Here is a 23420-nt window from a genome sequence, read left to right as displayed (position 1 = left end):
AGTATAGTCGATTTACAAAGTTGTGCTAGTTTTGGGTGTACAGCAAAGTGATTCAGTTTTACACACACACACACACATATATACATATATATATTCTTTCTCAGAGTCTTTAGAACTATACTCTTAAAAATGGCTAAAATGGTAAATTTTACATTTTGTATTTTTTACCAAAATTAAAAAAAAAACACCATGATGATCCTATCTGTAATTTGCTGTTTTCGCTTCATTTGATACCATGGCTGTTAATAAAGGTACTCTGTCTGATCATTTAGACATGATTGCAAAGTATTTTACTGTATGAATGTATCATAATTGAGTTCACCAATCCTCTACTGTTGGACAGTTAGGCTGCCTCTGATTTTTCTCTCCCCAAAAGACGCTGTATGATTCAATCATGTGACATATCAGGTCACACTACATTCCTGATGATCTTTCTTTTGGACTCATTAAGCTCATTCACAAATATTCTGAAAATCTTGCACTTCAGTCAGCAAAATTTCCACATCATTAAAAAATATTTATTAACTACTTGACCCTGTAATATATTAATAATTAATAACAAAGATAATGATTAATACTTAATTTTAAATATTTATTCAGTACTTGTACACTTTTTTTTTTTTTTGGCCGCATCGCACGGCACGCAGGATCTTAGTTCCCTGACCAGGGATTGAACCCATGGCCCCTGCAGTGGAAATGCGGAGTCCTAACCACTGGACCGCCAGGGAAGTCCCAGTACTTGTACACTTTCAAACTTACTACGGAGGACAAAAGTTAGAAATGTTACTAACTGAACATGACACCATGGGCAAGATTCAAAATACTTAACAAGAGGTGGATAAAGGTGCCAATCACTCAGAGGAGAGGCCAGCTGAACAATCGGTCAGCCAGACCAGTTAACCCTGATTAACCCCAAAGAAACCATTTAACCAGGAGTATGGAGTAATACGGGAGTTCTAAAGCAAAAGTTTCTGAACAGACCCTATCTTTTGTTGGTCACCCAAAGGAGAAAGAGCATAATTGGGAAAAGAGGAGCCAGACTCTGGATTGGTAAAGTTCAAAACCCCTATGGGACCTGGAAGTGGACCCAGAGGTTCTGTCGGATAAACTGGTCTAGAGCCTAGGAGAGAGATCTGGTGTGCAGATCAAATATACACTTGGAGGTCAGAGCACACAGTTGATCACAAAGACCTTTAAAAGCAGGACTTTCAGACTCTGTGGGTGTCCCCTGTTAATGGCAGAGTCAATTCAGCACGTCTGGAGATTCGCATTTCTGATAAGCTGCTGAGTGAGGCCTATGCTGGTCCCCAGACTACGAAATGAGAAACAAGGTGTCCTGAGGGTGGGTAGAAAAGGAGAGAGAGGGGGACTTCGAAGAACCCTGATCTCTAGGAGAGGAGGCTGCAACGAAATTGAGAAAGGTAAAAAGAAGTCCAAGAGAGCCTGGGGTCACTGAGGTCAAAGAAGAAAGGAAAAATACTGCAGCCCTGCTGAAGAGGTACTGAGCCTGTCGTAGTCCACTCGGGTTGTCACAACAAAATACCACAGACTGGGTGGCTGAAACAGCAAACATTTATTCTCCCACAGTTCTGGAGTCTGGAAGTCCAAGATCAGGGTGCCAGCCTGCTCGGTTTCTGGTGAGAGCTCTCTGCCTGGCTTGCAGAGAGCTGCCTTCTTGCTATGCGCTCACATGGCCTCTCCTTGGTGTGTATATGGAGAGAGAGGTATTTCTCTCTCTTCTTCTTCTTAAAAGGAAACTAATCCTGTCACGGGGTTCCACCCTCATGACCTCATCTAAACCTAATACCTCCCAAAGGCCCTACCTTCTATTTTTTTTTTAATTAATTAATTTATTTATTTATTTTTGGCTGCGTTGGGTCTTCGTTGCCGTGAGCGGGCTTTCTCTAGTTGCAGCGAGCGGGGGCAACTCTTTGTTGTGGTGCGCGGCTTCTCATTGTTGTGGTTTCTCTTGTTGCAGAGCATGAGCTCTAGGCGTGCGGGCTTCAGTAGTTGTGGCATGTGGGCTCAGTAGTTGTGGCTCGCGGGCTTAGTTGCTCCACAGTGTGTGGGATCTTCCCGGACCAGGGCTCGAACCTGTGTCCCCTGCATTGGCAGGCGGATTCTTAACAACTGTGCCACCAGGGAAGTCCCGGCCCTACCTTCTAATACTATCACATTGGGGGTTAGGGCTTCAACATATGAATTGGGGGGGCACACAAACATTGCATCCCTAAAAGTGCCCACTGGGGCCTCCCTGGTGGCGCAGTGGTTGAGAGTCCTCCTGCCAATGCAGGGGACACGGGTTCATGCCTTGGTCTGGGAAGATCCCACATGCCGTGGAGTGGCTGGGCCTGTGAGCCATGGCCGCTGAGCCTGCGCATCTGGAGCCTGTGCTCCGCAATGGGAGAGGCCACAACAGTGAGAGGCCCGCGTACCGCTAAAAAACAAAACAACAACAAAAAAAGTGCCCCCTGGACTTTGTGTAAATGTAAAGATACCCAGTAGGTGTTTGGCAGCAACCTCATTGGATGATGTGATTACGGAGGGCACAGATTCATTATGACAACCCAAGACCACTGCTGTAATACTCATGACCTGTCAGCACTCTCAGGCTCCCCCAGGTTGAGAACGCTGAGCCCCTGGCTTGGCAGAATTGCTGTGTCCCGGCTCAGTGCAGCACCCTCGACATAGAGGAGAAGGCTGGAGCTCCTGGGTGCACGTGCCAGGAAGCTCCTGAAACAGGAGTCTAGGCCACAAACGTTCACATCTCTAATAACTATTAATTTGCTAAAAACAGTCCCCCTGGGCACTACAGACTTAACAGAACAGTCAGAGTCAGAAGGCTCGAATCCCTGCCGGCAGCCTGCATTTTCTCTCTCTGAAACTATCAATTTTGCTTTACTTTACAGGCCCAGCAGAAGTTCTATTTGTGGAAATTGAAAATAAGTGCAGTCACAAATGCTTCTTATCCCCATATTCCCACAAGAAGCTCAAAGAAAAGGCACATGGTTTCCCAGGTCCAAGCTCCCAGGCTTGTTATTCTAGTGACCTCATCAGTCACTCTGCAGAAAGCCCTGCAGAAAACCAGGCCTGCAAGAGCCCTGCTCCCCATAGAATGGCTTCCTGGGGGAGTTCCCAGCTCAGCTCACAGCTCTCTGGCCCCGGCCATGGGATCCACCGACTAGGGCGGTCATAAACTGCACTCAGCCATCATTAGTTAACCTCGGAAAGTCATCACAATCAATACGATGAGAGATGGGATTTTCCACAATGCTTTACTTTCACTTAAAATTAAAATTAAATAAACCAGGTGCTGCCTTGTAGAGCCAAAAATTTTTTATAATTGTGGTTATTTGGCAAATTAAGGCAAAAGACCAAGCAGAATGCCAAAAAGAAGCTACCTTGACTTATAATTACAACGATCTCGCTTATCCAGACATATTAGCTAGCTATGTGACAAAGGGCTAAAAGCTAACAAAATTGAAATCTGTGCAATTTATTCACAGGAACACATCCATGCATCTGATTCATTTATTTATACTCTAGAGATAATTCTAACTGGCCTAATTATTTGTTTTTCAAGGCAGCAACAAATTAGAATGTAAACTCCAGGGCAGGGATTTTTGTCTGTTTTGCTCACTGATATATCCCTGACACCAAGAACAGAACTCAAGTATCTGATGGATGGTGAGAGAATGAACCTTTACATGTTCTCCTCAATTTTACAGCCCAGACCCACCCTATTATGTCACAACTCAGCTACTTCACACTTGAGCCCCAAAGACCTTTGATTTTGCAACCCCTGGTTTAAGTGCTATGACAGGCCATTGGCTTGTAAATGGATATTCTAAGCAACTGATACAATTTCTTGTATGAATAAAAATATTCCCTCTGTGATCTTGTTTCCACTGGTTATTTGCTTAGCACCTTGTTTTTACCAAAACAAATGTCCACCTTGTTTCCTACCAGATCGTAAACTCCTTCACACTAGTTATTGAGGCAAATTGGTTGAATTGAGCTGGCAAGGGAAATTTTAGCTCAGTGCCTAACCTTCACCATTTGAAGGCTCTCCAAACTGAATTCCACCTGGAGAGGAATAGAGTCTTGTAAAAAACTGATAAACAGAAACCTCAATTAAAGAGTCAGGAGACCAGAAAGGGGAGCACTTATGCCCTGTGATGGTAACAGAGCTCAACAGCAAGAAGGAAGACTCCTTTCCTAGCAACAGCTCAGCCAGTGAAAGGCCATGGACTCTGTTTACTAGAACCCTGCCAACTTCCTTTTCCCCTCTATAAAAGAGTTCTCCTTCCCTGGCTGTGAAGGGACTTGCACGTGGCTCACCATGGTTGCAGACCCCAAACTGCAATTCTCTGCTGATCCTGGATAAACCCATCTTTGCTAGAGAAATATCTGGCAGTCTATTTGTTTTAGGTCAACAGTGTGGGTAATTGTTTTTAATCCCCTCATTACCCGGCATATCATAGGAACTAAGTGGCATTGTAATTTCCCATTTGAAACACAGCACTTTTTTGGATTAACATTCTGTTCAAGTTTCAACAGTTCTGTGGCCAATGTGATACTTCCAATAATGGCCAGGAATCCACTAAATCCATGACAGGCCAACAGTTCTTGCTGAGGCCTAATTCAAGAAAAATTCCAATGTTTAAGAGCCATGTTCTTTTTTTTTCTAATTCAAAATGAAAATAGCTTATTGAGTTCTATTGGGAGAATGGGGAGATTAGAAATGTACATTCTCATAACCTAGAACACCAACTTTATTGAACAGAAGACTCTCACGTCCCTGTCTGAGCGTCTCTAAGAAATAACCCTGCAGAGGTAGTTGGGCAGTTTTCTGATCTTTCATATTTATACAGAACTCTACCATTCACAAAGTAAGTTATTAGGCATTACGCATTCCCCAAACCACTCCTCAAGGGATTGATTACCACATTCCCACAACCCTAAAATAACAGAAATTGTAAGTTACCTCATGGACTTAAAAACAACTTTTCAGGAAAAAGGAAAAATTAAGAAACTCCAGGATTAAATATTTGCATCTACTGCCGATCACATGTTATTTCAGAAACATTAAAATGAGAAGGAAAAATAGTGTACCTTAGACTCGGGGAAACTGAGACTAGAATCTTCTGATCTTCCAGTGACTTGCCCAAAGTCACTCGATGATTTGCCTACAGGACCAGGGCTAGGGCATCTTCATTTCTTTCATGCAACAGTAGCTGAGCACCAATACATGCAAGTGCTGGAAAAACAGAGATGAGCAGAGGCAGCCCGGGCCGTCCTCCCCACCTCTTACTGTCAGGGGCTCTGCTCCCTGCTTGGGCAAGGCAGGACAGAGCAGCACAGATAGCTCTCCTTTCTCAGAAGAGTTGGCTGCCAGGACACTCCAGTGCTGCTAAACCTGGGAGTATCTTGGTTCCCAGAGCCCAGCCCTCCAGCAGCCTCACCCAGGTAGGTCCCGGAGAGGACAATGCGTTTCTGAGCCCCACGTCTGCCCTCTCAGCAGTTCTGTCTGTCTGGAGACAGGCATGCCTGGCTCCTTTAGGTGATTTGTACACGCAGAGAAGGTGGCCAGGGAGCACACACACCAAACTGTTCGCAGTGTAAACCTGGAGCGTGGGAGAAGAGGGGGTGCAGTGGGGAAGCACTATGCCCTTTATTTCCTACTGTAAAGTCTAAACTATTTCAGAGGTGATTTTGAAAATGCAGATCTGGAAAAAGAAACCAAGAAAAGCAAATCTAAAGTGTGCAATTTGGACATACAAAGGTTTGGGTTGAAATCCAGGCTCTCCCATTGACTTGCTGTGTAACCATGTCTCCCCTGTCTACCCACTTCACAGCGTTGTTCCAAACGATTTAGTTGCTGCCACTGGACTCTCTCCCCGTCCCCACATCCACAGTCCTGGTCACACTGTGTAGTCAGTCTGTTAATGGGTTCTTCCAGGGCAGGGGTGGTCCCACTCTTTGCTTTTTCCTAATATCATACATGACACATTAGTGTTTAAAATTACCTGGGGAAACATATAGGCAGAGAACACGATTTATATCATATACGCTCTACTCGCAACTATGACTTTTAAAAATCTGTTTAAGAATAGTGGCAGTTCCTTCCTCTGACTTTCTGTTGCTACGTAGCTTCATTCATCAACGTATCTTGCGGGCGGTGGCAAGACCTGGGGAGAAGTATTTTAGGAATTGTTGAAAGAATTACACTGGGTCATATGAAGGAGTCTCTCTACTTCCTCCTCAAAACCGATAACGAATACTCCACGTTCATATTGCATCAACAAAAAAACAGTATCTCTCACTTCATCTTTCCCATCAATTTACTCACAGAATGTCTAAGAGTATAGCAGAGGGCCCAGCATGAGGGCCAGAACCATGAATAAAAAGCAGATGTGTCTGAAAAACAGGCCTTCAGGGAGTCGATCTGCAAGTAGATCAAGAGGCCTCCTGAGCCGTAACTCACACTAAGGGGAGAATGAAGCAAGATGCACAAGTTGAGTTTCTCCCCTGGACTTGACAACTAATGGGGAAGAATTGACGTAGGCTGGATTTCCTCAAAATCCAGTATAGGTTAAGCAATTCAAACACTATTTGTATCATAATTGCAAAGGGGGCCTGGGAAAAAGTAAGTTATGTGGTATCAGGCAGAACAGTTCTGATTTTCCGGAAATATTTTATGATCCCAGGCATATAAAGCAGCAGAATGAAAAGACACATAATCCCCAAAAACATTACAAGTGTGGCACCTTCACCACTCAAAAGCCTTCCATGAACTGATCAGGCAACTCATACAAAAATTTCAAACTCTCACCCAGCTCTTCTCCTTCAAAGAAACTACCATAACGATATAAACCAAAATACAGAAAAAGTTCACTCCACAATGATGTTCAAAGCAGGGCAACGTGCGACATCAAAAAAATGATGCCCCACACTTACTGACTTCATTTCCTGATAGGTCTCTGGACCGCAAAGCCTCAATACAACACAAATTCAGCCTTGACCTCTTCATGAGGCTCAGATGGCACAAATATACAAGAACCTGAGAAACATTTGTAAATCCCTTTACTATTTCAAAAGCATAAATATGCAAAAAGCTTATATCTGGAGAAAGAAAGGAACGGTGGAAAGAAAAGCATCACGTGTTCTAAAAGGACACATACACACAAGTGTTTTGCACATCTCCAGACCGTGCCCTGAACTAGTGAGCTAAAGACAATCAGTGGCAGATAACAGAGAAATTGTCAGGGGCCTCACCGCCAGCTGCCACTACTCAGTCACAAAGCCCGAGGAAAGGGCAGTGACCCGACCCTTGCCAATGACTTGAGGAAAAGTCTTTAGGGAGATCCTGGGAAAGGTTTCCTCATTACTGAGGAGATACGAAGACACAGCTTCTCCCCTTCCACTGGATGTCTCCTACCTCGATATGACCCTTCAAACTATTACCCATCTTGGGACCATGAGGGGAGTCAGGCTGAGAACGAAACCAACACAGGGCAGGATCGAAACCAAAAGAATCACAAAGAAACAAACTCAGAGCCAGACATTCTGTTCCTGGACTTTCTACTACACAAAGGAATTCTTTTCCTTACTAGTAAAGTCAGCCCAGGTTAGAGTTTCTGTTCCTTACACCCCAAAACATCCTACCTGATACATGTGCCACTTCTGTATCAGACCCAGCTCACAAATTATTTTGCCCTATGCGGTAGCTCCACAACTTCACATGTGGGGATTTCTAAGCTTCCATCAGATGTACTTTTGATTTCCTGAAATCCTAAATGGGCAGAAGAAAAAGGGAGACAGAGGTATGCACAGCTGTACAAAGGGAACACATACGGCTGGTTCCCATCACACGGCTAACTATAGAAGCAGAAACCACCACAGTGAGTCCCACTGAAGAGTCTCACTGAGGCTTATGGCCCCTCTCCCATGACCCCCACCCCCATATATCACAACAAAGCTCGACATCTGGAAGCCCGATGATCTTCAGCTGCCTCTCTCTGCCCAGAGACTGTTGTACTGCACACGACCAGGAGAAAAAAAGAGGAGGGAGAAGGAAGGGGAAGAGGAGATGTCATCAGAGCAAGTAGTCTTTTCTTTCCAGGGTGATAATGGCAATTTTCGAAAACACCCAAAATTGCTTGTGAAATGTACTGTCTTGTCAATTAACACTTCAAATCCTTTTTTCAAAAATTACAGTGCAGAATAGAAGCTATTCAACTGTTCTTTGACAATGTGCTACTGAGACCACTGAGTGATTTTTATTGCATGCCAGGTATCAGCTAACCTTCTGTATCTTTCCCTAAAACCATAACACAGTTGAGTTGCAGCTTTCTAAAGTCTAGACCAGACCGTGGGGCTTCTTGGAACCATCCTCCCAGGAGAAGCAGGGTCTAGCCAACATCATCTACCCAACATCTCTGCGGATCTCAGCCTTGACCTTGACCTCGTGAGATTTACCTCCAGTCCACTTGAGTCATGTCCTCCCAAAGCCACACCATCAACCTACCATCACCTGTGCCTACCCTCACTTCTGAAATGCAGCGTTGTTGTGATAATTAAGTATCCCTCTCTAACCCCAACTTTCCAACCTCCCCAAGTCTCCAGCTCCTCAACTTCTTTTTTTTTTTAACATCTTTATTGGGGTCTAATTGCTTTACAATGGTGTGTTAGTTTCTGCTTTATAACAAAGTGAATCAGTTATACATATACATATGTTCCCATATCTCTTCCCTCTTGCATCTCCCTCCCTCCCACCCTCCCTATCCCACCCCTCCAGACGGTCACAAAGCACCGAGCTGATCTCCCTGCACCTGGTTTTCAACCTCCTTGAACCCTCAGGCCCCTGGTTCCTCCATTTTCTCCCATTCCATCAGCCTGTCCTGCTCTCGTATCCTTCTCCTTCAAGGCTAGAGCTCATGATCCATCACATCAATTGCTCTCTTTCTGGCATCCCCAATCCTTCCAAGCCACCAGTCCCCAATTCCACATCAATCCAAATATCCGAACGTTTCCACTCCTATAAACGGTAAGGCAAGTTCTGCTAGAGCAAACCTTTCAACCTTGCAGATTAATGGCGCGACACAATCACGATTTCTAACACAGGCTAAGTGCATGGAGTGACTCAGCATCAATGTGTTGTACCAATTCCATACACACGTTGGTTCCTGGTTCTGCCTCTTAGTAGCTGTACAACCTCAGGCAAGTTGCTTAACCCTCTGTGTTTTAGTTGTCTCATTTGTAAAGTTAGGATAATAATTCCATCTTTACAGAGTTGTTGCAAGAAATTAGTGAGTAAATATATGTAATTTTAACAATGCTTAGAACATAAAAAGTGTCCAAAACTATTGGTGCCAGTTACTATTTTAGAGAGAATTGGGGCCGCTGGATAGGATTTCTCTCTATTTCCGTTCCTTCAGTTATTCTTCCAGTTTATTCACATCCATGTGCATCCTTATTTCTTTTCTGCCTTTCTCAAAGAAAGATGTGTCCATTTATATTTAATTTTTCTAGTTAATATCCCCCTCCTCTTTTCTATATTTTGAACCTAGACATTTACACTGGGTCTGCTTTAGCCTATAAATTTACTCAAGTGTCTCTCATCTTGAAGCAGATGAAAGGAAAGAACAGGAGAAAGGAAAGAAGGGGACATAAGGGAGAGAAGGGGCAAAAACTACCCTTCAGCCTTGCCACCCTTTCCAACTACCACCAATTACTTTCTTCCCTTTACACTCCCAGCCTCTTAAGAACCTGTCTCCTCACCCCGTCCTCATTCCCACCACCATGGAATGGAATTTGCCACCTGCCCCCCATACACACCACGCAAGCTATTTTTGACATTATCACCAATGGCTCCTAATTGCCAGTGGTAGCTCTGCATCCTTAATTAACTGACCTCTCTGTAGCATCTGGCACTGCTGACTTCTCTCTCATTCCTGAACTATTTCTCCCCTGAATTTCCATGACAGGAGTCTCTCCTGTTGAGCCTTCCTCCCCTGAGACCTGTGCTTCTTACTTCTTTGGCTAGATCCTTCTTCCTCGGACCACTCATTAGATATTGCATCATTTATTCATTCATTCAACACATGTACTGAACACTTACCGAAGGGCAGGTACCATGACAGCTGCTGGAACCAGCTAAGCAGGGGCAGCTGAAACACAACTCCAGAGGTCATTACTACTCATGGTGAGACACAACGACTCAGACACCTGAGTGGTCTTTTCTGAAGTCGTGTGTGGCAGTGACACGACTCGGGCCCTGCCCTCACACTTGGTATAGTGAAAAAGAACATGTAACTAGACAATCAGAGGACAAAAAGAAAGGTACAGTGACCGCGGTAGAATGTGAACACACCCTAGTTACGCTCCACAATTTTTTGATCCATTTCACACTTCACTCTTCACACACTCCCCAGGTAATTACATCCCATCATGTGATTTTAACTGAACCTAGTAGCCGATGATGCCCAAATCTTGTATTATTTGCACAGAATATCATATTGCCAACCAAACGTCTCTACCACACGCCCTAGAGGGCACCAAGGCACCAAAAATATAAATAAAGCACAAGTCTTACCATGAGGCATTAATCATTTCCCATCTGTACCACTTCAGCAGACCCCCTGGTTTATCACCCTCTTGGACTTTTCTTCAAGCCCCATTAAGAGTTAGCTGTTTGAAACACAAGTTAATTTTATCACCAAACCCCCAGTCCTACCTAAATCCCCTGTGTAAAAGCTTTCAAGGATTACTCTCAGTGGCCAAAGCAAAATTGAAACTCCTTCTACCTTAGTGTGATACACAAGACCCTAAATGATCTAGCTCCTGCCTGCTCTTCTGTCATCTACACAGCCACATACGTACCCTGCACGTCAGCCACCCCAAACTACCCTGAAAAACCATGTGGTTCCTTCAATCCACAGTGTCCTTTCCCACCTCATTCCCTTTGTACCTATTGTTCCTGCCGCCTAGAACGCCCTTCCTCTGGTTGTTCACCTCATGAATTTCTACATTTAATTGCTTGACCCATCTAGGCAGAGGTAAGTACCTCTGGCTCTAAACTCCCATAGAAAGCAGTCACTAGTGGGACTTATCACAGTGCAGTGATTCTTTGTTGATACACCTGTCTCCCCTAGGATAGCGTAAGCCTTTGAGTAAGGACCCTGCCTCTTCTCTGTGGGCCTTCAGCATCCGGGGCAGCAGCTAGCACGTGCTGGGTACTCAGCCTGGTGAAGAGGTAAACTCACTGAGTTATTTTAACATTGTTTAATCACAGTATCTTTTAATTAGGGACTTTAAAGGTAATTAATTCTCTTTCATCAAATGTCTCTTCCCCAGAAGAGACTATTTAAGATTATTAAAACTATAAAAGGCTAAACTGAAATTTTACCTTAATATACAGTAACCTGTCTTTGGAACCAATTAGGTATACTATTATGCGAGAATTTATAAAGAAAGCAGAATGTTCCAGGACACTTCTGAGATGTCAATTTGGGGGATCAAATGACTCAATGTCATTTGAAATTTTAGTTAGACCTTCATTTCTAATAAAATTAGAATATATGGGACTTCCCTGGTGGTCTAGTGGTTAAGACTCTGTGCTCCCAATGCAGGGGGCCTGGGTTCGATCCCTGGTCAGGGAACTAGATCCCACATGCCGCAACTAAAGATCCCTCATGCCACAACTAAAGATCTCGCATGCTGCAACGAAGATCCCATGTGCCACAACTAAGATGTGGTGCAGCCAAATAAATATTTTTTTAAAAATTAGAATATACGGTTGGCTACATTTTATTTTATTTGAATGTGGAAGATAATCAAAGAAGTCAACCTAAAGAAGTAAAAAGGAATAACCCATAGTAGAAGATAATGTAAAAAGAATATATACATTTATATGAATATGTATAACTGAATCACTTTGCTGTACATCTGAAACTAATACAAAATTGTAAATCAACTATATTTCAAGAAAAAAATTTTAAAAAGAAGAGGAAAATGTGTGGGGCTTAATTTTTGATACAATGACCAGTCCCTTTATCATTGGAACACCCTTACTATTAAGTAAAATATTTTTGACAGTATCTTATTTATATCCATTTATGTATTCTTTACCCACGTACTTTGACTTTTTCTAAGAATGTTTATGAATTTTTTAATTAAGTCTTCACTGTTGCCTGGTGAGCCTTGTAACTGAAGTTGCCAAACAGCTAGCAAGCATGGAGGGCAGGGTCTGTGTCACTGAAACGAAATGAAGCTTGGACCCAGGTGGAATGGACCTTACCCCTGGGTTCATTGGGATTACAACCAGAACCTGGCAGTCACTGCTCTGATTACAAAAGAGAGAACAGAGACATGGGGGAGATATCTGGCTTTTAAAAGTCAAGAAACCACAATACTTCTTAAATCATTTTATGCCAAAAATACCACAATGGCTGTCTACACTGCCAAATCCACTAGCTAACCACTCAAGTTTATCTTCTCATTCTGCACCTCAATACGTGTATGGAAGAAGCCCTATAGTTCTGAGCAGGATATAGGATTTTTGAAGAGTGGGAGAACTTCCTTGGCTGGTTCCCACAGCCTGTGCTCTGACCCTACCAGGCTACCTCCCCCACCCACACATACACTCGTGTTCCAACTCTTCCAACAGTTATGCACGAGCATATGTGGGGAAACAGCAAATTAAAATAGAAAAAGGAAACATCACTGACCAATATGTATTGGGTTAACGTGAGTACAGAAGAGTGTACCTGACCTAGCACAGCTACTCCTCGGCATTTTATCTTTGACCTGTTACACTCTCTATAAACACTCCCCATGGGTAATTACACTTACACACACACACACACACACACACACACACACACACACACAACTTAAACTGAGTCTCTATGCTGATGACTCCCAATCTATATTTCTTGCCCAGAATATCTAACTGCTCATTTGGCTCTCTCTCCCCACAAGCATGAAGGATATAAAGTTAATAAGACCCCAAGTCTTCCCATGCTTTTTTCAACACAGATGCACAGTAGCAGCTAGAAATAATTAGGAGCGACCAGAACCACATAAACCAAATTTGGCAGGGAAGGAAAAGCAGAAACTTAGAAACATGTGACCTAGGTATTTACAAACTTGTTTTTGCCAAGAAATCCTTTGTTCAAATAAAATCTTGCTTGGAAACCCAAAATGTGAAATCAAGAATAGCCCACCTGCTCGGGTTGCAGAAAAAACCACCGAAAGGAACCCTAAGCTGGACGCTGGACTCTTCCTGCCCACATTGTCCCCATGCCCTGGAACAGCCCCCGAGGCTCCTTGAAACTCTCAGAAATCTGCAAAACATAGTTCAAAAACTACTGGTCAAGATCCATGAAGGTGCTATTTTCAATACAAAAATTAACAGCGTAAGCACAGTTTGGGAAAGCTAACTGGTAACCAGGCATGAGAATTTCCATGAGTATTAACAGATGCACACTATATATAAAAGAGATAACCAACAAGGACCTACAGTACAGCACAGGGAACTATACTCACTATTTTGTAATAACCTATAAGGGAAAAGAATCTGAAAAAGAATGTGTGTGTGTGTGTGTGTGTGTGTGTGTGTGTGTATGTATGTATGTATATATATATATATATATATATATATATAACTGAATCACTTTGCTGATTCAACAACACAACATTGTAAATTAACTATACTTCAATAATAAATAAATGAATACATAAATAAATAAAAGAACAAATGTCACTAAAAATAAAGTTGGTTCTGAGTAGCAAGAGCTAGATCAGTCTTTTTCAGGCCCTATGTCAACCACTTCACCACATTTTCTCAAAGACAGTAAATCCCAATGACAAGGAAAACCCTAAAATTAGTCATATTTTGTTTAAGTCACACAAGGCCAAGTTTAAATTGCTATCTTTCTTATACTAGCTTTCTTATCTAAACTCCTATATTTTCGAAATCAATTTGGTACAATTAAAAGGAAAAGTATCCTTTTAATTAAGGATTTAAGAGGCAAATTTGAGCATTAGGATTAACAAGTCAGTCAACTTAAGGAAACACATAATAAATAAGGACATATCTGTAAGTTATTATAGAGGAAACACATTGTTGTACAGGAAAACCCCAACTTACTGTCCTCGAGTAACAGACCTATATGACACCACAATCACCAAAAACATGCAACAAGGTGGGCAACCGATGGGTTGGTTGACTGTCATGATACCAAATTTGGTTGCTTTGGTTACTTTGACACTGTACACACATAAGCTCAGTGAATCTCACGGGGCGAAAAATCAGTGGAAATTCACTTAACCGTTAGAAAATCTTCCCATTTACTTAGTGGACACTGTATAGAGAAATTACAAAAATCCAATATCATGTTTAATTTTTTCATCATAAAAAGACACTATAACAGCGATTTGTTTCAATAACATTTATTCTGAAAAAGCATAACATGATTAAGTATTATATAGATTGGTGGCTCTCAACCCTGGCTGCACATGAGATTCACCAGGGGAGCTTTAAAAATTCCTGATGCCCCGGATCTGTCCCAGAGCTACTGAATCAGAATTTCTGAGGGTGGCTTTTGGCACCAATAGTTTCTTTTCCTTCCCCAGCTTATTCTAATGTGTCACCAGGCTTGAGAGCCATTGATATAGTCTTGCATCAACTGATCAACTCAGTTGTCAAACACCAACACGAACAAACCATTCCTTTTTGGTAGCAGTGACGCCTGTGAGCTGGGCTCCCCTGGCTCATGACTAGTTAATAAAGATGGGTAAGGCTGCTTTCCGCTAGTTGTCTGGTTGACCCGTATATGACCGAAGAGGCTGCATTCCCTTCTCCTTTAAAGCAGATCTAACTTTGTTGTGAGTGTGGGGTTTTTTCTTTTTTTGGTCGTTCCTTCATGGGCTGTGAATGTCGTTGTTTTGATACAGGTTTAGAGAACTGATATTGCTATTTCAAGAAATACAACTGGTTTTGGTAGATAAATATGACCTTACTTCCATGGAAAGTATTTCATCAAAAAAAAGTAGAATTACAAAATAGGTAATTGTGGCCTTCATCTGTAATATGTTAAGTAAACCAGAAAATGGTGAAATGTGCTCAGAAATATTTTGAAATTTATAAAGTCTACAAGTGACGACATATTGGTAGAGTTAAGATTTTATGTTGCTACTTTGTTTACATATATGAACCAGGGAGCCATAAGACAGTTTGGGGAAAAATGGGTTGTGATTTTTATGGTGAGTTAGAAGACTGAAAACTAGGTTCCGGCCTCCTCTATAATCAAAAGGGACTAACATTACATCCATAAGAGAGGCTCATAAACATGGAATTTCTCTCCAGAGCCAGAGAAATGAGCTATTTTCAAGATCTGCTAGGGTACCCTAAGAAGTTGAAACATTAAAAGCTCTCTTAACTGAAGCAATCCAAGTCAGTAAAAGCAGAGAGTCAAAAAGTTGATACATCATGTTTCAAACATTTTATTTCAATCTTAGTCACATAAATAAAAGTAAAATCATTCACTAATCTTTGGGTGCCAGGTCATGACTGCAGTTCTGTGTTGCCTTTGTTGGTTAAACCTCCCCCAGATTTCCTCCTTCCATTTCTTAAATGCACTGGTACCTCAAAGGCACTTGTGAAAAAACCTGAGGGCAAAATCTCCGTAGATTTTTTTACTATAGTTTCCAATCTTTGGTAGCTCTGTATTCCATACCTGGGGAGCAGTAGTTTGTTGATTTTTTTTTTAAATTTAGCCTTTTAAAGTATATAATTCAGTGGTTTTTAGTACCGTCACAATGTTGTAAAACCAAGACTACTGTCTAAGTCCAGAACCCAGCCATCACCTCAAAAAGAAACGCTGTACCTACTGCCATTCACTCTCAATTCCCCCACCCCATACCCTGGCAACCACAAATCTACGTTTTGTCTCTGTGTTCGCCTATTGTGGATATTTCATATAAATGGAATCACAGTGTGTGGTTTTTGTGTCTGGTTTCTTTCACTTAACATGTGTTCATGGTTCATCCAGGTTGTAGCTGTTGACATTGTTTTTTAATATGGCTTATTTTTATGAGTCTATATGGCAATCAACTTTGTTTTCATAGAAATAGCATTCCTTTTTGGCACTCCCATTATATCAGTTTATGTAATATTTAATTAAATTGCAAAATTACAAGAGCAAGTATTAATAAAATAAACAAGACTGTGACCAAACACCACGGTAAGCGTGCACCTGAGCTGATAAAAGCAAAGTACACCCCTTTATTATGATGACAGTTATTTGCCACAGTGGTCTCTGAGCTCTGAGCAACAACGGGTTCGTGTTTCAGAGGGAAAGGAGAGCACCGGTTAAGCCCATGAGCTGTTTTAGTGTTGGTGGATACTCCATTACCTAGGACGGAGCGGTATGCATGCAGAGGGTGTAGAGGTGATGTGTCTATTAGACAACCCAACACAACCTCAACTGTCCCCAAAAGGAAGTCTTCCATATGTCTACTTCTTCAAAAGAGGCAAGGATGTGTTCCCATAAAGATAGGTATACCCTCCTGCCTTTATAAAAGCTTTACCATCCTACTCATCTTTCGAGAATCAGCTCAAACGTGTCCTGCTCTATAAATTCTTCCCTAAACCTTGACTCCCCAGACTGCCTACGTGCTCTCTCTCCTTCAATTTCCAACATACTTATCTATCTCTTACAGTGCTTATAACTGGTATTACATAGCTAGTTACACAATGTATTTTCTTCCATATGAGGCTGTAGGCTGCTTGTGTTTTTATATCTCCTACAGCCACCAGCACAGGAAAAGAGGGGCACGGGACACAATCTTTGCACAAACTGTAATAAGAAGTTCAAGAAATATTTATTAAGTAAATAATGAATGAGCACATTGATTAAATAATTAAGTAAAGGTGTGTAACTTCCTACCTGGCTACAGAGCAACGCACCTCTTTCTTCAACGTGCAGTAAGGAAGGGGGATGAGAATCTGATGGGGCAGAGTGGTAGGCAAAGGAAGAAAATCAACTCCTCTGGGTGCCTAGCAGCTATCAGAAATCATGACTCTCCTCCACGTGTCTAACAGAGATCACTTTCAAATAGGACATTGTTAGATAATGACACTTCCTGATGTCCTCTGATGTAGAACAAATTAAAAACAGAGAGAAAAATCTTTGTACTCAAAACATCCCATTGTCTTCAAGTGTGGATTTGGTTTTTCTCAATTAAATTATTATACCACTTGAATGGGTTTTTAGATATCCTAGAAACTACTCATAAGAACATAGCTTCCAAATTGGCGATTTTTAAAAGCAAAGCCATGGGTTAGGTAAGGAATGCATAAACAACCCCCAAAGCGGCACTGAATACTTTTTTTTGGCCGTATATGACTGAAAAACTGCCAAGTTCATTTTGATAAGCCTTTGTTAAAAACAATAAACATGCCTGAGCTTGCAAACCATGCCGTTCTGAAGAAAAGGCAATTGAGAAAATTAGAAAATGCTTAAAACTGCGATGTCTGATTAAAAAGGAAAACCTCTGTGGTAACGGATTTACCAATAAGTCACAACACTGTGTCTCCTATTAATACGGAGCAGGGGACAAAATGTAAAGTGAGACAAAATAAAAGCAGAACACCATCTTCATAAATAAATAAGAAGCTACATCTTAAAACTAATACAATTACAGTCCGCAACACTGACACAGGGGCACCAACACGATTGAGAAAACTAATCCTCCCATGCTTCATTAAGTTCAATGTCACCACAATGATGTCCTTGCATTAAAGGAAGTGTAATGTCAGGGACTCCGAATGAATATACATAAAATAACCAAGTGTGGGAATTTCTATTCACACAGAGTTCACGTATGTCAGTTCATAAAAGTTAAAGTCACTTTAACTGAATTTGTTTTTCACTGATTATAAAATCAGCAGAATCACAGTATTGGAAGGAAGATAATTTGGAATATTTACATCCATTTCCCTACTTTAGGCAAAACTGAAATTCTCTTCTATCTGCCAAACAAAATCCTGGAATTCTAATGAATTAATTGTAACTTGAGGTCCACAGGATCAAAGTTCTCTGTTTTGTTCACTGACATACCTCAAGTGCCCAGAACAGCACTGGGCACATAGTAGGCACTCAATAAATACCTATTAAATGAAAGTAAACTGAAAGACATAAAAAATGTGCGATGTAATGCTAAAATGCTAAATAAGTCTGTTTAAAATTCCTTTCTCAGCTCTGGTGTAGGTTATGGTGTTAATCATAACACACAAATTGTCCTCATATAAGCCACTTTTCTCAAGCCGGCTCCAAAGTCACAAATCACACTTTTAACTCTAACCAATCACCACCACAGGGAGGTAAGAATCAGAAAAGACTTCAAAGAGAGATGAGGGTAAACTTCATCCATATGTTTTGATTTTGATTACTTTTCTTCTCCTGGAAGTTCATCTGGGATGTATATGCATATTCATCTTTGTATTATTATTTAAAGACATGTATTTAAGAATGTGTTATTTAAAATTAAGGGTTTGGGGACTTCCCTGGTGGCGCAGTGGTTGAGAGTCCGCCTGCCGATGCAGGGGACATGGGTTCATGCCCCGGTCCAGGAAGATCCCACATGCCGCGGAGCAGCTAGGCCCGTGAGCTGTGGCCGCTGAGCCTGCGCGTCTGGAGCCTGTGCTCCGCAACGGGAGAGGCCACAACAGTGAGAGGCCCACGTGGCCTTTTTTTTGTGGCCGCAAAAAAAAAAAAAAAAAAAAAAATTAAGGGTTTGTATTTTTTAAAATTATACTACAAAGGTGGTTTGACTAAATCAACCTCTCATCTATTTCAGAATCCCACCAGTTTAAATAAATAAATAAATAAGAAGAACAGGAAAATGACATGATTAGGTGATTCTAGTCATCATTTTTGCTCAAAATGCCTGGAAGCAATATGCTTTGAAAATTGAATGGAGTTGGAAGCAGAGGGCCTGGATTCTGGTGTTGGCTCCATCACCAAAGAGTTTAACCAATCCCTGCTAACAGGAAACTGAGCTTCCCAGGCTGTAAGGTGAAGAGTTTGACAAGATGACCTCTAAAAACCTGTACAATTTCCAAGATCCTGTGATTATAAGTGACCAAATTCAGTCACTTAATTACTACTCCCTGGGAGGGTCAGACACCATTGGCTTAGTTTGACATGACATTTATAGGGGGAGAGGGGAGCAAACTATGCAGGGGCAGTTGATTTTAAAAGCTAGTGATCTCGGGGGACTTCCCTGGTGGCACAGTGGTTAAGAATCCACCTGCCAATGCAGGGGACATGGGTTCAAGCCCTGGTCCAGTAAGATCCCACATGCTGCAGAGCAACAAAGCCCGTGCACCACAACTACTGAGCCTGTGTGCCACAACCACTGAAGACCAAGCGCCTAGAGCCCATGCTCCGCAACAAGAGAAGCCACTGCAAGAAGCCCACACACTGCAAAGAGTAGCCCCCGCTCACACCAGCCAGCAATGAAGACCCAACACGGCCAAAAAAAAAAGCTAGTGATCTTCGATACCCTTGGACATAGTGTGTTTCTAAATTTGGAGGCTCTGAAGACTTTCCTCCAGGGTTAATCTGACTGGGCCACCAGAGTGCCCAGCTCTCAGCAAAGAAAAGGTAAGATAAACTAATTAGAGTCCCTTCAAGAATGGAAGGGTTGCACTACTGGGCATATACCGAGAAAACCATAATTCAAAGAGTCATGTACCACAATGTTCATTGCAGCACTATGTACAATAGCCAGGACATGGAAGCAACCTAAGTGTCCATTGACAGATGAATGGATAAAGAAGATGTGGCACTTATATACAATGGAATATTACTCAGCCGTAAAAAGAAACAAAATTGAGTTATTTGTAGTGAGGTGGACGGACCTACAGACTGTCATACAGAGTGAAGTAAGTCAGAAAGAGAAAAACAAATACCGTATGCTAACACATATATATGGAATCTAAAAAAAAAAAAAAAAAAGTCCTGAAGAACCTAGGGGCAGGACAGGAATAAAGATGCAGACATAGAGAATGGACTTGAGGACACAGGGAGTGGGAAGGGTAAGCTGGGACGAAGTAGAGATTGGCATGGACATATATACACTACCAAGGGTAAAACAGATAGCTAGTGGGAAGCAGCCACATAGCACAGGGAGATCAGCTCCGTGCTTTGTGTCCACCTAGAGGCGTTGGGTAGGGAGACGAGAGAGGAGATATGGGGATGTATGTATATGTATAGCTGATTTGCTTTTTTTCTTTTTTTTCCCAAAATGCAGAGAAGATTTATTTCGTACAAGAGCATAAAAGACATAAATAGAAGACTATGTGTGTGTTTGCGTGTGTGTGTGTGTGTGTGTGTGTGTGTGTTCTGGAAGTGGGGGTCATGGATGTCAGGCCTGGAAATATGTGAGGTAGGAAGTGATGAGACAAGCCAGGCCTGTGAGATCAGGTGGGCAAGCCTAGCACCTGAGGTTTGAGCTAAAGAAGGTGGCCTAGTGATCAAGGGACACCCGTGGTGAGCCTGACCCCAGGGCAGTGGTCCTGGTTGTGATTCACCTTGTTATACAGCAGAAACCAACACACCATTGTAAAGCAATTATACTCCAATAAAGATGTTTAAGAAAAAAAGAATGTAAGGGTTGAACCAGTGCCCTGGCAGGTCCCATCCAACTCAACACTAAAAAAAAAAAGAAAAAAAAAGTTACAAGAGATTCAGAATGCTGAGTTGTGAAAGCCGAAGGCTAACCAAAGAGCCCCAGGACTTACTGGAATCGTGCTTTTAAATTTTGCTTCAAACACCTTCCCCTGAATCTGTACTACAGGTATCACTGATTTTCTGTGAGGACAAGAAGCAACTAAGAAATTAAGTCAATTGAAGGTTGTGAGTACTATTACCTGAGGGTGAGGGGAGATTCAAAATAAAGAAATAAATAAGATACACTGGAAACAGAATCCAGAAGAAAGGCGGTCTCTCTTGCACGAGAAGTCTGCATTTGGAAAACACAGGAGATAGGGATCAAAGCCGCTCCCTTTCCAGCCACCTGCCCAGAAACTGCCCGAGCGCCTGCCCAGCACCGTCGGGGCAAGTGGGCACGTGTCCCTCCTCTAAACCAACGGGCGCTCCGAGGGACCGGGTTACGGTGGCGGGCTCCCCGCGCGCGTCTCACCAGGCGCTGGGGCGGCGGGGAGCCAAGGGAGAGCCCTCCGCCACCTCCGCCCAGCCCAGCCCTAGAGCCCGCCGCCGCGCCGCGAAGGATGCCCGGGTCACCTGAGCCACCGCGTCCTCAGCACGGCCGAGCGGGAGATAGCACAGAAGGTGAGCCAGGTGGTTCCCGGGCCCGAGCGCTCGGTTTCCCGGCGCCAGAGCGACCGGCGGGAGACTGCGCCCCGGCAGCCCGGCAGGCCAGCCTCCAGCCCTCCGCAGCCCGCCCAGACCCCCCTCTCCGCCTGCCCCCGCCGGGCCCCGCTGCGTGCTCACCTCGCGTGGTCCTCTGCAGCCCGGACGGCCGCGCGCGCGGACATACCCCCGGGGCGCGCCCACCGTGCCGCGTCCCCGCGCGGTGGCCCCTTCCGGGGCCCCAGGCGCCGCGGTCAGCGCGTCCGAGGCGCGGGGAGCTGACTGGGAGGGGGCGCCGGCGGTGCTGGGGCCGGTACCCCGCGGGCAGCGCGAGCAGCGCGGGAGGCGGAGAGCGTGGCGGGGAAAATCCCCGCGCTCGGCCTCTGAAATGCACCAGCAAGTTCAGCGTCCCGAGCTCTGCCGTGCACTCTCTGGCCGGCGGGTGAATGGGATTTATCCCTGAGATCCGCTCTACGAGCCGCGGCTTGGCGAGGGGTGAGGGGCGCGCGGGAGGAGGGCCGCCTCGCGGTTATGTAATGGATCGGCCCTCCGTGACCCGAGCCAGCTCGCTCTGGGACGTCCAGACCCTCCCCGGCAACTGCAGTGCGTGCCCCTGACCTAGGCAAGCAGAGGGGGCCGGGTGTTCTCAGAAAGAACTTTCCCCTGCAGGCTCAAAGAGCAAGCTCTGGAAAAGGAATCCAAGGACTCTCTTGGGTGTATCCGGCAGGGATCTGGACTCTGCCATACAACCCGTCCCATTTCACAGCACAGGGAACTGAGGCCCCAAAGTGTTTAAAACACTGTTTCTTATTGTTAGATGGACCTAGATTCAACTCTCCTGAAAACCTCATGACCTTAGCCAAGTTACTTAAATCTCCGAGCCTTTCTTCACATATAAAACGACGATAATAATAGTGTCCACTTCCTGTGCTTGCTGAAGAGGACAAAATGAATGAGGCACAGGAGTCCGGTACGTACGTAACACACCCCCAGTAAAAGTTACGGCTGCTCCTTGTGCTAAGGTTCGCCCGACTCTCCAAACGTCGCCCTAAAGTCGGCTGTCTCACTGGCCTAAGGTGCCAGTGAGCTGCCCGAGGGACCTTCCTGTAAATTATGCTCCCCGTCAGAAGCAAAGTCTCCGAACTGACTAGGTCTGATTCCAATTTCTTGGGTTCTACATCCTTGCTACTCAACAGCATCGTCATCTGGGACGTTGCTAGAGATGTAAAATCTCAGGCCCAACCCCAGAACCGTTTAACAAGAATCCCTAGGTGATTTAGTCGGTTGTACTTCAAAGTTTCAAAGTGAGTAAGGCTTTTTAGAAAATTTGAGAAGGGGACTAGAAAGTTATGGCTCGGTGGCCACACAATACCTTAGGGTATTTTAAAAATAGACTGCTAAAGACCTTCCTCATTTTACCCTCCCGCTATTTTGTCTCTTTACCCCCTCCCCAGTTTCCTGCTCTTTAACTATAAAATCTGGATTGAGCTCCTCTTTTCACCTGCAGAAAGCTCTGGGTTACATCTAAGTAATGATTAGTGAAGCTACCTCTAAAACACACAGAAGAATTAGCAAATACGAATTGTAAAAGAATTCATTAGCATTGAAAATGTACTTAAAATGTTGAAGCAGCTGTAAGTCCTGAGCTTTCATCTGTGAAGGTCTTTAGGTTAAAGACTTGAATACTTTTGCAGTTCAGAAAAATACTTCTCTTAGTTAAACATTGCTTTGGGTGGTCAAGAAGACCCAATTTCCACCTTAATGTAGGACAACCAGTTATTTCTTTTTTCTTCGTTTTTTTTTCTTTTACATCTTTATTGGAGTATAATTGCTTTACAATGGTGTGTTAGTCCCTGCTTTATGACAAAGTGAATCAGCTATACATATACATACATCCCCATATCTCCTCCCTCTTGCATCTCCCTCCCACCCTCCCTATCCCACCCCTCTAGGTGGTCACAAAGCACAGAGCTGATCTCCCTGTGCTATGCGTCTGCTTCCCGTTAGCTAGCTATTCTACATTTGGTAGTGTAT

General features: G+C 43.4%; 1 protein-coding gene across 2 annotated transcripts in view; it reads right to left on the bottom strand.

Moving 5' to 3' along the window:
• Positions 1–21813, bottom strand: part of SLC16A12 (solute carrier family 16 member 12) — an 89713-nt gene extending 67900 nt beyond the window's left edge. For both annotated transcript variants that reach the window (XM_079899281.1, XM_079899282.1), the window contains exons 1-2: positions 21528–21813; positions 13230–13349 (exon numbers count right to left, since the gene is read on the bottom strand). The gene's annotated coding sequence lies outside the window, so the exon portion shown is untranslated. The remainder of the gene's footprint in view (positions 1–13229; positions 13350–21527) is intronic.
• Positions 21814–23420: the final 1607 nt, after the last annotated feature.

Source organism: Stenella coeruleoalba (assembly GCF_951394435.1).
Source record: "Stenella coeruleoalba genome assembly, chromosome: 16".
NCBI classification, from domain to species: Eukaryota; Metazoa; Chordata; class Mammalia; order Artiodactyla; family Delphinidae; genus Stenella; species Stenella coeruleoalba.
This window is presented reverse-complemented; position numbering and strand designations above follow the sequence as displayed.